At 38.4% G+C, this 15,766-nt stretch overlaps 1 protein-coding gene across 12 annotated transcripts in view; it reads right to left on the bottom strand.

The window, feature by feature from the left end:
* The window catches only part of B3GALT1 (beta-1,3-galactosyltransferase 1), a 541,267-nt gene that overhangs the window by 39,346 nt on the left and 486,155 nt on the right, over positions 1–15,766 (bottom strand). For 7 of the 12 annotated variants that reach the window (XR_007125940.1, XR_007125941.1, XM_047722209.1 and 4 more), the window contains one exon: positions 908–1,033. The exons of 1 other annotated variant lie outside the window; for it this stretch is intronic. The gene's annotated coding sequence lies outside the window, so the exon portion shown is untranslated. Of the gene's footprint in view, positions 1–907; positions 1,034–7,813; positions 7,984–15,766 lie in introns of all 12 variants that reach the window. 4 more of the 12 variants (XM_047722211.1, XM_047722214.1, XM_047722216.1 and 1 more) reach the window with 2 other exon arrangements.

Raw genomic sequence — 15,766 nt, 5'->3', positions numbered from 1 at the left:
TGAAGTTGTTTTAGGCAAATGAATTTGTAGGGAATTAGCTCAAAGCTACCCTCCTACCCCGACTCACAGAGCCTCATCATCCAACAGAGCCTGGTGTTTAGAAGGCAACCTGAAATAGCTGCTCATTTCATAGGCAAGGCCACTATAGTTACTGGCCCAGGTCACAGAGGGGATGGTGAAAGAGATAAAAGTACGATTCAAGTCCCCTGGAGCCAGCATGGGCCTCCTTTCCCGAGTCACACTCCAGGAAGGCTGCAATCATTTCTATAAACTTATTAACACTCTATTTAGGGCCAAAAGTTAGCGTACGAAGGAATATTCTGAATATTTGTCTTGAGTTTTTATCCCTTTAAATAAAAATATTTTAACGATTACTTGTTATTTTGGACACTTTTTATAACTATTCCATTATTTTCTATATAAAAAGACTATTATTTCCAAGCGAAATAAGAAATAATTGAAGCACAATTGCCTGTGGGACAAGGTTATTTCAGCAAAGAAGTTTTAAGAATCAATTAGCTATAGCCTTGGAGAAATGGATTTTTAAATAGGCATTGTCTCAGGTCACCTAAGGCATATATTTAGTTCCCCGATGTTTCATCTTAAAAGAGGCCACCACTAAAATCAGTCAAAGGTTTTGCAGGCAGTTGTAAATACGAATTTTTTAAAAAGGCCATCGTTTTTTTGCTTGCATTTTTTTTCCTCCTGGATCATTCCGGAACTAGGGTTATTTCATGGCTCACGGCAAGGGTTACTTACATGTTATAGCATGTAAATAGTAATGAAAGAAACAAACTACAATTTTCTCTTTCCTCATTAGTCCTTAGATGTTGATTTCTGCTTTTATAGCATTGCCATTATTTCTCCCCAGTAACGGACTGTGTAACTGAGCAGTGCCTTCTCTTACCCGTTGGGCCCAGCTTGCCGTGGACTCCTTCTTACTGCAGCTGCCAGGCGCAGGGTATGGTCTCAGTTAGTCTGATTTGCAGCGGCTTGTGCCAGGAGAAGCTGCTGCTTAGCAAACTGCAGGATCCTGTGTAGACAGCCAGAAGGGAGAAAACTTTAGAAGCAATGGAGGTTAATCAGCCTCTGAATTCTGCCCCTTAAGAAACAAAAGACTTGTAATTCAGGCTTTGAGTACAAGACTCGAAATGGCATAGAGTAAGCACTGAATGCAGGTTGATCAAATGAGAAAAATAATGAACACATGAACAAAGGGAGGTTGGAGCTGGTACCAGGACTGCAAGCCCATGTGCCTCCAAGACCAGGCGAGGGGGGCATTGATGAGGATGAGGGGCAGGCTGGGTGTGAGACCACAGGGAAAGATGGGGGGGCTCTGGCGACCTGGTAATTCCATGTCTCAGCTTAGAGGGGAGCTAGCACTCCCATCCGGCTGAGGGTTTCTGTTGATGCCATAAAGAAAAACAGAACCGATGATGCTACAACTGGAGATTTTCAAAAGAAGACAGAAATGAGGATTTTCATGTAAAAAAATCTCTCGTTTTGTACTGTAGAATTAAATTAAGCAAAAACTTTGTGCAAGTCAAACAAGGCTGAAGCCAAAGGCTCCTGGAAGGTCAGGGTTAGCTCATGGGTGGCGGTCTTGTACCTAAGGTCTAATGCAACATCTTCAATTTCCAAGTAATGAGATGGTGTTCCAGGGGCTGACGCAAACGGCTGCTGGCGGGGCAAGGACTCAGCTAGTTAGTGGCAGAGCTGGGGCTTCTGAGCACGAGTACCTTCCCTTTTACCCACAACCTCTCACTTTCACTTGCTGCTTCCCTGAGACTGGCTGCACCTGAGCAGATCTGTTGACATGACAGACTAGAGGCCAACTAGCAGCAGGCTTCAGTTGATCTGAGCCTTGGGTCTCAAGTTGCATTTGTGTAAAACTTCATACCAAGAGGCATAATTTTCTAGTCTCACCAATCAAGCTTATGAGTGCTGGGTAAAGCTGGGTGACTAAAATAGGATGGTCCCTCCTAGGAAATAATACTCTTGACTGCAGGTATGTGTTTGGGGTGGTGTTTAAGCCGTGTGGCCAGATGTGAAGAATGGCAGTGCTAGGGGTATAGGCAGAGGCATGAGGGGGTCCCCCTGAATCTACCTGCTGGCTCCAGTTTCCACTAAAAGGCTGCTCTTTATACGAGAGGCAGTGTTGTGTGTCGGCTAAGTGTAGGGGATGGGTTGAAATACTGACTCAGCTGCTTACTGTGCCTTAAAACGCTCTAGGTCTCGTGTATAAAACTGTGATAACACGACCTGAATCACAGAGTTGTACTGAGATGTAAATGAATCCATACAGAGAAAATGCCTAGAATGGTATTTGCACCAGGTAGGCGCTCAGTAAATGTTAGTATTTGTAACATACACCAACATTTATTGAATGCCTAATGTATACTAACGCCTATATTTATTATCTGTGAGCATCACCACAATCCTCTTTGCTTTATATTATTTTGTTAAGTTTAATCATGAGAAAAACCATTACCTTGACAGACGGTGTCTTGTCTAATTTCACCCTGGTGGGTAGCAGAGCCAGTGTTTGAAACGAGGTCTACCTAGCTTAACCATTTGTTTAACCCACCTGTCCAGTGCCTTGTTAGTGATCAACTGAAGATATTCTTCAGATCTTTGAGGGGAGAAAAAGCCAACTTTGGTCAAACACCAAATACTTATCAAGTCAAACACCAAAGAAAAGGAGTCCTAAAGCAAGCAATCAGAAGCACCACAATGCTTGATAAAGTCTTCTGCCTTATGTAAAAATGTACTGTTCTAGAATGGGAGAGTGCCACGTGACTGAGAGTAAGACAGGAGAGTATGCGGATAAGTTTTAGGAACCCTCATGCTTACCCTTTAAAACGCTATGGCTCTTAATAGATTAATAGTGATAAATCAGGGGCGCCTGGCCGGCTTAGCACATGAGTGCACATGACTTTTGATCTCGGGGTTGTGAGTTTGAGCCCCACACTGGGGGTAGAGATTACATAAAAATAGATAAGAATAAAAACAAATCTAAAAAAAATAGTGAGAATTCAAATTCCATGGAGGTAGCTTTTAGGAATTGAAACACAACTTGGATATGGACATTGGGAAAATGACATCTGGAAGATTTACTTTAGCATCTTAAAAAAATTCCTCATTTTTACAAAATGATTATTTTCTATGCAGAAAAAGAATGGACTAAAACATAAACATTTACTAAAGTATATGAAGCATGAATATGAAGCATCTTATGTAAAACATTATTGAATGAAGAAAAGGATGCAAGGAATAAAGGAAATGAGCATTTACTGACGGCTAACATGAGCCAGATCCTATGTCAGGTAACTTTGTATACAGTTTAGAATTTACCGAATGAAAAATAACCAAACGGGGCCAAAATAGGCGTAGAAAGTCTGTGTATGGCCAACTCAATTTCTCATGGGTAGATGTTTGCATTTATACATCTCATATCTTACTTGGACCTAACTCCTTATCTTGATGGTCCATTCTGTTTAGTTGTTTTTGACACATACACAAAAGATAAATATAATTAACTTTAGCCAAGCAACGGAAGGGGGGAGTATCCTTTCAACCAAAATATTAAATTATCATCGGTGCTAGGGGAATACAAGCTAGGAAACATAGATGCAGAATTTCTCTACTTTAGGATGAACATTACCCTAAGAAATAATATCTGCTTTCAGCAATAGTATGGAAAGCAGGAATATACTGTACAAGACAAGATGAAGAATATAAAACACTTTCTTCCATTTGATTTCTAAAGTATAATTTTAATATTTAAGTTTGAGGCATAGCAACTTTATAGAATTTAAAATGCATCCACATCCAAAAGTTGGTTTTGGAATACAAAACAATATTTCAAAGTCAAACAGAAATGAATTTGTTCATTATCTACTCTTTTGGATAATTGCCATTATTGCTATTTCTCCTTGGGCAGATAATTGAAAATTGACTATATAAATTGTTGTGTTTTTCTGGGGAAATAGCCTAGACTAAAAATTGGTCACCCACCTCTTAATCTAAGTTATAGTTTTACTAGGCCTAAAAATAATAGCTACTCTAGTGCATTATTCTATTATATCTCATTACTATCTTCCCTTCTTTTTAGCTTCATATGGTTAAAAAGAAATCTGGGGGTGGCTCAGTTGGTAGAACATGCAACTTTTGATCTCTTGTCCTATAGACGAGTTGTGAGTTCAAGCCCCACATTGGGTGTGGGGCCTACTCAAAAAAAGAAAATAAAAATAATAATAATAAAAAAAAAGAATTCTGCCCATGCCACTTTTGCCCAAGGAATCACATTTGTTTTGTGTGTCTCTACATGAGAGTTAGCTATGAAGTATTTTAGTGACAGGATAGGGGAAGGAAGGTAGTGGTAATAATTTGGAGATGAGATTTTGTCTCCCCAGTTTTGCTGCAGCCCACTTTGTGGCAACGGAGGGATTTGCACCGTGAACCTCTAGTGTCAAAATCTGGCCACATTTGATCCTAGTTTGTATGTGGTCTATCTGCAACCAAGGACTTGAATAAAGACTGACAGAACAAAAGAGAAAATGGGGTGCCAGGGCAGTTTCTGCCTTTGGCTTGTGTTGTGATCTCGGGGTCCTGGGATCGGGCCCCACATTGGGCTCCCTGCTTGCTGGAGAATCTTCTTCTCTCTTTCCCTCTGCCTCCTCCTCCCTCAGAGCTCATGCTCTGTCTCTCTCAAAGAAATGAATAAAATCTTAAAAAAAAAAAAAAGAACAAAACAGAAAGAGCTGCTGTGTGGGCTATTTATTAATTTACCAAGGTAAGTTCTGTGAGTTATTAGGAAACTAGGTGGAGGTAGTAGCTGATCTATTTAGTTAATGAATTGAGGAGACAGAACAGGGTTTTCATCTCTAAGTTTCAATGATTACAGACTTAATTTTCCATTTCTCTTGTCACAGGCTGGATTGCTAGGAAAGAGACCTTGAGACTCTGAGATATCCACACAGGAAGTTTACTGGGGCATGTATTTGGGGAGTGACGCCCATGCTACAATGGGAGGGGAAGGGAGAAAGCAAGGGAGAGGTCGAGCTGTGATGTAGTCACAGGGAGGCCCGAGTCCATGCTTGGACTGCTGTAACTTCTGCTGAACTGGGTCTTCCCAATTCTACACAGAGTATTATTCTAATCCCAGGATTTCCAGCCTTGCTGCTTTGTCAGTGGTCTTTATTGTTGCCTTTCTGAAAGGGGCAATAGAGTTCCTTGGAAACAGAAGGAGCCCTACGAGATACGACCCAACGATTTGACCATCAGGACCTCAGTGACAAGGTGATCAAAGGAACAGGTAATGACGATGCTCCAGCAACATCTGGGATAAAATACTTAGGGAAAAAAGCCAAAGGAAGTTATTTTGTTTAAGTATGTCCATCTCTTTAGGTGTAAACACGGTCATTCATACTAATAAAGTAGAATGATAAAAACAGCAGCATGTCTTTGTTTCATGAAGTCACTAAATATTTCTGGAGGCAGTTCAGGTTGTATACCATAAGGTGGGAGATTTTAAGTGTATTAACCCAGCCACACAAAGAATTTCAATTAACATTATTCCAGCTTTTTTTTTTTTTAAAGTTAATTCCTAGTAAAGATGAATGAAGCCAATTCCTCCTTACAAATACCAACATCGTTAGGAAAGGAGCTAGTGTGAGAGACTTCACCATTGGCTGAGGTAGAAACTATCTAGGGGACCATTCTGTACAAAGCTTCATGTCTCCTGGAGTTTTTCTTCTGAGTCCTTTACTCCAAAGAAGAAGACAACAGGGAGACCCAAGATTTGACAAACACAGAGAAATTATACGGAAACTCCTCTCAGTTTTGCCCCTTATATCCTACTTGAAATCTTGGCACCATAGATTTTGCAAAACATCATTTATGCATCTGATTTCAGAAAAAAAAAAAACACAATAGACTTCAACAGAGGAGAATGTGCCATGATTTTAGTGCATGAGGCTAGAATCTTGAAACACAGTAAGAAAAATGTGGATGATTCTAAAATTCAGTGATTAAAAAGTGACTCAGTATTGACTATCTCCATTCCATCATCTGCTGTTTCTGTAACAGGAATCAAAGCAGACAGGAAGTGAGATTTCCAAATACTGTTCTTTCATGACATAAACCACTGGGCATAAACTCTGTCATATACATCATAATGTAAGCATGGAGCCTTGTACCTGGTAGGAGCTCAGTCTCTCTCAATATCTTGATCTTAGATGAACTGATAAAATATGGCTACAGATACACTGTGGATTCTAGAATCAGCTTCTTAATTTTTCTCCTGTAATAGCCACTGTTTTAGTCAACAAAACTATTTTCTATTTTTATGGTATTCTACTAGGAGTTGGAATTACAAAAGAACTCATATCCTTCTTGAGAGAGATAAAAGTCAGACAACAAAGTACAGTAAGAGAGATACTGAAATACAAAGGAGAGATCCTGAGCAGTGTGTGTGTGCACGCACGTGCGTGTGTTTGTGCGGGTGCGCACGTGTGCATGCGCAGGCCTTCCTTGGTGTGTGGTCAAATGCATTTTTCTCTTGAATGAGGTGTTCAGAACACTGAAAATTAGGAGCAGTAGCTCTACTTGTTCTGACTGAAAAATATGAACACAGTTAATGTTTCTGTTAGTGAAATAGGGGATACTGTGAGGATAAAGGAATTTAGTATAGAGCCCCAAATCACATGGCTTGTTTTTCCTGATTTTAGGCTGAAATACATGGGAGCTAGTCTTTTAACAGTTCAACAATATTTTTATTTTCCTTTTAAGAGCAATTCACATACTAGGTCTTGGGGATTTAAAGAAGCATGAAGAAAATCCAAGTTGTTTTCAAAGTCTTATTAAGAAATTCCAAATATCTAGTACACTATGAACTTTTTACAAGTTTGATATAACTTTGTGATAATTTCCAGGAATACAAATATCCTAAGGATTGTTTACTTATAAAAATTTAGCCTGTATAAATGAATTGCTTCACAAATGATTTTGGTACAACATGAATTTACCTTTTTAACAAGCAAACACAGAACAATGAAGTAGATCCTTGTTTATGTTTGGCTGTCAAACTTTTTAGCTATAGTTTTATCTCTACCTTATTAGATGCCAAAGTGGGTTCTGAAAGTTAAGACCATTCTAAAGTATGCATGCAAAGAAATTCTGCAAAGCCTGCATATTAACTGAGTCAACTATTGCCTTGCTGGATTTTTCAGGTCATGCTCCACATATCTTGCAAATACTGTTATAGTAAATCATGCCATGTAAGCTCATGGAATTTGAACATGACGGCTGATTTTGAACATGACTGATTTGAACATGACTGTCTGCTCCCAGTTAGTTCCAGTGAAAATTCAGTGTGACCTATCTGTGGGCAGTTGCTTTGCTTTTTTTTTTTTTCCTTTCTTTTTCTATAGGCATTTTATTCTAGATTGGTCTTCTTAGGAATGGATATGGCATCTGTCACTAGAAATAATGGGTGAGAGAATAGGCCAGTGTCGGTACAAATGTATCACCACCATTTAAAAAAAAATAGCAAAACAAAACCAACAGTCTAAAGTGCATGCCCTATAGACAATCAAAGCAGCCACAGCACCTTTTAATCCAAAGGGTAGCATCCTGACTTGACATGTAGGTAGAAAGCGCTCCTCCTCCTGATTTAAGAGGCTCCCTACCATACCCAGGCACATTTAATGCAGATGCCAGCAACCATATTGACCAGAGAGAGGCATGACAGAGAATAGGCAGCAGCTTCTGTGGAGGGTGAGAAGTCAGGGCGGGGGTGGGGGGGACTCACAGAGAGGTCACCTTTGTTTGTAATGGATCATTCTGAATGGAGATGGCTGTATTCCAAGATCAGTGAGACTTGCTGAAGTTGTGGTATGGCAAGCAATAGGTCCATGTGGGAGCAGTGCATCTTTTCTTCTGAAACATAAAACTCTTCTCTTACCCTAGGTTTGATGGGTACTTAGATGTACAAAAAAAAAAACCAAAAAACAAAATGCACATCTGTTACTTCCAAACTGGACACATGTTCCTCAGTAGACCTTCCAAAGGGATGGGAAGTTAAACCTGCCCCTCTTAAAGTGTTTTCATGCCTTGGCAAACTTGTAAAAGAAATCATTTCTTTTCACTCATGTGAAAAAACACAAGTTCTTTTATTTGGAAAACAAAAACAGGTGAAGCCTATAGACTAATGATCTCATAGAAGGACTAAATTTGAATTTCAGACACATAAGAAATAGGTTCCTAAGAATAGGTTCCTAAGAAAGCTTACAATTTTCACTACGTTCTGTGACATGAATGCTGTTTTATACCTGCTATTTTAGTACTTTGATTAATGCTATTTTTTTTTTTTTCAAGGTTTGCTATCCAGAATGCCCTGCTCCCTAAGGTCCTGGAAGTCACCCACACCTCACACCTTTGACAGTAAAATCATCTGGGCTGCTTACTGCTCTCTTGCCTTGAACTTGTCTGATATTTAAGCAGCCCACTCTGTCGCTGAGAACAGGGTAGGTGAGCTACACCCTCATGTTTTCTTCTTGTGTTATTGCCTGATTTCTTGGCAGGAGGAAGCTGTATGCTTTAACTGGACAGATATAGGAGAAAAACTATTTTTCTCCGAAGATAACAATCAACGACCTTGGGCAATATGTGCAGAGCTCTCCAAACTTCTATTTAAAAATTATCTGATAAACTTCCTTTGGATCTATGTGGTGTTTTCTTTGTGTTTGGGGCAAGAAGTGGGACCTACTAAGCTTAGCAAGCTTAGCTGGATGTTACTTAAACTGTAGGCAGTAAACACAGATGTGCTCTGTAGTGCACAGATAGCTGGAATGATCAGTTTTACAGTTGAAAGTTACATTAAGAATTACCTGGTCCTTATATGCATTAAACTTAGTACAACTGTAGCCCCAAAGATGCAGTCCATCTGTTCCTTCCATTAAAACCTTCTTGGTCTGGCTCTTAAAAACCAATCCACTCATTTTTCTCTTTCAATGAAAAATAAAAAAGAAAACTTGAGAAAAGTCACAAACCAGGGCAACTGTGTGTGTACTCCTTGTAAAACATTTCCCCTGGAAAAAATGGTAATAAGTACAAAAGGACCTGTGAAATATGCCTCCATTAAAGTAAAATACAGCTCTTGTCCAGGCTAAAAACATACCTAGACCGGCCCACTACTCCATGGGATCATGACATGTATGATGGAATGAGGGTGTAAATAGGTCACTCAGAGTGTACTTTTTTTTTTTTTTTTAAGGCATCCCTTGGGGATTTTTGGGTAGATGTACTGCATGTTCTTTCATTTCTGAAGGCTTTGTGCAGGGAGCGAATGGAGCTCACTATGCTGAGCAAAACCACCTGCTAAATCTCAGAGATGGGTGAGCTACGGCAAGCCCATTCCTCCCACACCCCACAAGGTCCTGCCAGGGGCACAGGCATCCACCCATTTTCTTTTCTTCCTTACCTGGACGATGCAGTACCTGAAATCATGCAGAATCAAATAATGTATGTTCTGAAATCAATAGAGCTAACTGCATTTGTGAGATCTCGAGGATGATAAAACACCACATATGCCCACACTATACCACCGCAGCAACAGTTTTTATTTTTGTAAGGCAATTATCAACTTATGTATAAATGATTACAGTATTTGAGATCCAAGATCCTTGGAAAATCTGATGTTGCAATCAAAACATAACTGAGCTATTTTGGAATAGAAAGCCCATTTGCTCTTCAAAACATGTAAATATCTAAAAATTAAATGATGACCCATTTAGAACAGTGTTGCTTCACTGCAATCTTTTAAGGGTTTACTTTAAATGAACTGCCTTGCTTGATGGAAAGTTTCTATAGTCTGATGCTGTTAGTTCCCAACCTGGGGTGTGTGTCTGTGTGTCTGTGTCTGTGTGTGTGTGGAGGGGGTGAGTGGATGTGGTCAGCATTGATGAATTAATTTTCATCATGGGATCTGATCCAAAAATCCATCCGTCCACCAATCATTATTTGCAGCCTACATAAATCATGTCTGGTACATGTAGGTACTATTATATTTTTCAAATGTGTACCTATGCCCTGGTGATAAGAAAAATGTGAATTCATTTTAAGGTGTTGTGGACTTCCCTGTAGATTTTTGTTTTTCCTATTTTTCAATCCATGGATTATAAAAACAGAGCAATTACCTACGGGCAATCCCAACATTTCAAATGTTAAGAAGGAGTTCTTATTCCTGGGTCAGATGCACTGCAGTAATGTATTTCAAGAGTTGCTGATAAAATAGTTACAAGAGGGACTTGCTAGAGATATGTAATATAATGGGGATATGATGGATATAATTGAATTTTCAACTATGAATGAGTCCCATTAGAAGAATCATTAAACCATTTGGTTATATTAAGTTTAAATGTTTAGGCCTAACCCCAAAATAAAACAAGAAACAATGACTAGTCATTACCCCTAGGGATAGAAGTGGAATGGTGGGAGCAGCCAGCGCAAAGGCATTTACTCTTGTCTCTCTACTTCTAAATTGCTTCCATGGTTGACAACGGATATGAATCCAACCCTTACTTTATATTTTAAAACATGGTTAAAATACAAACATCCGCATATAATGAGATCAGCAGTCTCTTTGAAGCCCAGGGAGGTACTGGCTTCTGGGTGCCTCCCACACAGCTACTCTTTTCCATCAAGCTTGCATTAGAAGGCTGAGAATTATTTCTCTTTCTAACTCTGGAGGCTTCTCCCAACTTGACAGTGATGTTCATCACACATTAAAGCCCTATGCTGGGCACGGGGCTGCACACTTGCTCTGTCAACATGTCCATGTGTTTGGGGCTACAGGATTTACAGCCAATTCCCATCCAACTGTGTCTTGTGCTACAACTGCCTCTGGGTGCAGAGAGAAAAATGATTCTTGACTCCTGCCACCAAATGTGTTGAGACCCCCAGGGAGCATTTATGAAATCCCACTCTGTCCTCTACCAGGAGGAGACTCCAGCTGGCTGCTCCACAGTGTCTTCTGACGAGAACTTAGTTAGAGCTTGTATTGGGTGTAAGGGACGCCCAAGGATCATGGGATATTGAATGCACGCAGACTCAAAAAGCTGTAGCAAATTCCATGCAACCCTTTCTAATATGGCAAATTAATCTAAAATACTTTAAATTATGTCCAAAAAAATGCTGTCATGCTGAATTACCCTAGGTTAAGTGTTGTCGTGTTGTATTATGGCATGGCATGGCATTCAGGTAGCTCATTGTAGCAAATAAAAACATTTATTTCCTTCAGGGAGATTTCATGGAAAGCAGATGCACTGTTATTTTTTTCTAAGAATTATAGTCCAATTTTAGTAATGCATATGTGAAGTGGATAAAACATCACAAATATAAGATTCCAGGTTTTTTTTTTTTCATGCGTAAGCTAGATCTTTAAATTTTAACTATAGCCTGGGGGAAGTGAATTTTTTAAATATAAGGTTCACATTTTCTCTTCTGTCACCCATGTCTACAATGATTTTCCTTATTCATTCAAAGGGAGGATAAACAAGATGGGGTGATTTTCCTAATTGATAGCTTTTTTTGATTTAGGATCAATATATACCAACTGGCTTTTCCCCCACTATTGTCCTTAAGGACGTAATCAGAGCCTCAGGCCCTGATCTTTGCAGTAAGTGTATTGAAAGCTGTATTTTATGCTCATATATACATATATGTGTATCAAAAGAATCATATATATATATATGAGAGCTAATAGAAATTTTATTGAAACTATATTATATAAAGTTTTTATTTTCTACTCTTTCCATTCTATCATATCACATAATATGATTATTATATATATCATGATATATGTATAATGATATAATCTAACCAAGAGCATGCAATCCCAAGAGCCAGCACACTAACTTATTATTCATGTGTTTGCCTGTTTCACTGTTTCACCCTTTGAAATTCTGTCATATAGAAATAACCTGCAACAAGTATATTCAGTAAATGGCTCTTTTGAATCAGCTTTTCATGTATGGTTTCTAAATTCAGGTCCAGAGGATGTCTCCTTCCTGCAGATGCTTTCTCTAGACTCAAAGCTCAGTGAAGTGAGGACCCCTAGATTAGGACATAAAAGCTGTGTACCTAAGTTCTTCCTGGTCCGTGAAGACTCATCAGGGACGGGTCTCATTCACACAATTGCCCAGACCCATGCATAAAGACAAGGATCAACAGATTTCTTTGGCTTCTCAACAGAAGCCTCTCTTCTGTGGGGGTGAAAAGATAAGTTTAAATAGAGTGTGAGGCTAAACTGTTTCCGGGGTTTTTTAATATTAAGAATAATTCTAAAGTTTCAAAATTTATGGTTAGGTAGGGATGCCGAGTTGCAGATAATACTTTTAGTGTATTTACCACTCTCATTTCAGTTTGGGACTTGTATTTACAAATTTTTATGTTTCGTTTTGCTTTTGCTCCATTGAGAAAGTTTAGGGGGAAGGTTTGAATGAGGATGGGGTGACAGTGGGTTGTAGGGGAGATGGTACCGGTGGCAGTTTTCTCTTTCTAAACATTTGATTTACTGGTTAAAAAACCCAAACGCTCCAGAGGTTGTTTAATCATGGGATTCCAAACTTCAGAATGCACCACACAGGGGGCGCCTGGGTGTCTCAGTCGGTTATGCCTCTGCCTTCAGTTCAGGTCATGATCTCAGGGTTCTGGCATTGAGTCCCTCATTGGGCTCTCTGCTCAGCAGGGAGTCTGTTTCTCCCTCTGTCTCCATACCTCTCACTCATGTGCATGTTCTCTCTCTCAAATAAATAAATAAAATCTTAAAAAAAAAAAAAAAAAGAAAAAGAAGGCACCACACAAGAATGTTTACTGCTGACTGTCCTGGGAGGTGCTTGTATGTTCCATATTTTTACTCCTGGGATCCCTGTCTCAATGATTTTATGAAGATGAAATCAAATAATGGGAAAAAATTAGTTGGACTGAGATAGAGCTAATAATGAAATGCTATCATTCCCTCAGCATGATATTTTTATATTCATTCAACAAATGTCTAATGAGAAGAGATATATGTCAGGCATGTATTCTAGGTGCCTGGAAATACATCAGTGCACAAAACATAAAAATTCCTCCTCGGGGAAACTTCTGTTCTAGGGGGCAGAATCTATGTGTATATATACCTTGTGTGTGTGTGCGTGTGTGTGTGTGTGTGTGTGTGTATAAATATAAAATTCATCAATAGAATTCATTTATTCATTTATTGAAATCAGACAGAAATTTTATTAAAACTAAGAACCTTTGTCTGTGGGTCTTGTACACATCTCATATTTCATAAAGTAATTAGATTGCCCTTTAACATTTGCTTTAAACCTTTCCCCTCATTTCTTAATGAGATTACAATCTCCTCACAGCTTGACAAGAGCAAGCACCAGACTTAAGGAATATAAAACCATAAAGAAGGATTTAGACTGTTCTAGAAAGTGTGACTTCTCAAAACTAAAATTCAGTATAATGATTTGGTTTGAAACAATTTTTCAAATTCTCTTTACATTTGATGGAGAACCATTTTTAGCAAAAGCTGGTGAAGTAAAAAAAAAAAAAAAAACAAAACCTAAATATATTACATTAATTTCTCTTGGTTTCTGAAAATGATGGTTTGTTTTTGAGAGTTGATTTTGATACATTTCATCAACATGGGGACAAATGCTTGGATGTAGGCTTCTTTTAATCTGATAATGACCCATTCACAGACAAAATGACTAGAGTCAAGACGCTGTCTCAAGCATCATATTTAGGAAATGGTATCTATAGCAACATAAATTAAAGTGCATTCATTGAAATCATAGGATTAGAAAGCACCTTGAAAAGTGTCTTCACACAGTAATGACCCTGAAGAGATGAAAACTCACTTGGCATCCAGAAATATTTTTCGAAGCCCTACTATGGATCAGATATTGTACTAAGGACTAAATCATGGTCCTATTTAGAAGGACTAAATCATGGGATATGTTCTCAAGAAGCCAACGGCTAACAGCAAAGTCAGAAATGCAGACAATCTAAATAGAACTCAGTGTTAAGATGATGGCATTGTCAAGGTAATGAGAAAAAGTTGCCAAAACTGTTCTCTATTTCATGGACTCTCAAAAATGTTCCTGCAATCCTTCTCATCAACCTCCCTTGCTAGAGAAAAACCTTATTTTTACTAATGACTGCTTAATGTCTACTTCATTCCACCATGTTCTTCTCTGTTTTACCCTGTTTTCAGATGTCTAGTTAGTATTTCCTTAATGAAACCTTTCGTATGTTTTAAAATTAAAATAATTATTATACCCAATAGGAATACTTTAATTGTTGAATTAATTATACACTATCTCTTTCCAATGAAGATTTTGGGGGCATAAAGCAGAAAATACAATCGCAAGGCAAATAAAAAAAAGAAATGGAAAAAGAGACCCAAGTTATAACAATGAGATAAGTAACCATAAGAGTTATTGTGACTAAGAGTTGGAGGTCTTTCTTTGATTTATATTTGGCTTCCTGGCAGCCAGTGCAAAAATGAGAAATATGTCTAGTTTGTTACATACCGTTTTCTAAAATATGAAAGTAATAAACATTCCAGTTTATCATGGGAGATAAAGGTTTTTTTGACATTAAACTCTTTTACATGGAGAGGGGAGATTAAATGTATTATAGTGACTACCCACATGTTGAAACCTATTACATACGACCAGTTAAAACCAAGTCCAATAAAAGGAAAGGACAAGTAATACAATTTAATGAAGGCAGCTCCAGAAGGAAGTAGATCATTATGATATGAACCCATGACCTAGGATATAAATATATGGATAGATAAGTTACTCAATATTTTCCCTCAAATCACTTTCTCACCTGGCAGTAGAAATATCTGCATAATTGACAATTCAAGGGGTAACTCTCTAGAAAAACCAAAAAACCAAAACCAAAACCAAAACAAAAAATCCACACCACAAAACCATGGGAAGCTGATTTTCTTTTTCTTTTCTTTTTTCTAAGATTTTATTTATTTATTTGAGAGAGCAAGAGAACAAGCATGAATGGGGGAAGGGGGAGATGGGGAAGCAAACTCAAATCGGGGCTCCACAGAGGTTCAACTACAGGACCCTGAGATCATGACCTAAGCAGAGTCAGATGCTTAACTGACTGAGCCCCCCAGGTGCCCCAGAAAGCTGGTTTTCTAATATGCTGACTATGGTGAATGGACGGTCTCCAAGCTTTGGAATTTAAATAATCGGGGGTGGGAATGTCAGTTTACTGTTAGAGATGTGAAAACAAGGCAGCACGGATCTCTGCTTGTCCAGAATGCAGGGAACGCTGTATCCTAGCACGGAAATGAATGAAAGGAATCAGGATTCTCCTCAGATATAGCTTTGGATTGATTCTAAGTCTTGAATAAATATCCCAAATATTGCCATGGAACAGAGAAGAAAGGGTTTTCTGAAGGAGTTATTTTTAAGACAGATACAAAATAAGCAATTATTTTTGCTAATTCAGGCAAATAAAAGGGCAATTTTCCCCAAAAGAACAATGATGACTCTAACCAGGTTGAAGAGAAAGCAGCCCATGTACAAAGGAGAGTTGTTCAAAGGCTTTTCCTTTTTTCCTAATTAAAATTTGAAAGGGGACATTAGATGTCATAATGGTCTTAGAATATTCTGTCCATAGGTTTCTGTTCTAGAGCAATATATTAGATTGTTTCTACCTCTCCTTACAATTTTAGATTTCT

Source organism: Lutra lutra, chromosome 3 (genome assembly GCF_902655055.1).
Source record: "Lutra lutra chromosome 3, mLutLut1.2, whole genome shotgun sequence".
NCBI classification, from domain to species: Eukaryota; Metazoa; Chordata; class Mammalia; order Carnivora; family Mustelidae; genus Lutra; species Lutra lutra.
The sequence above is the reverse complement of the archived record's forward strand: the minus strand, read 5'-3'. Positions and strand labels throughout refer to the sequence as shown.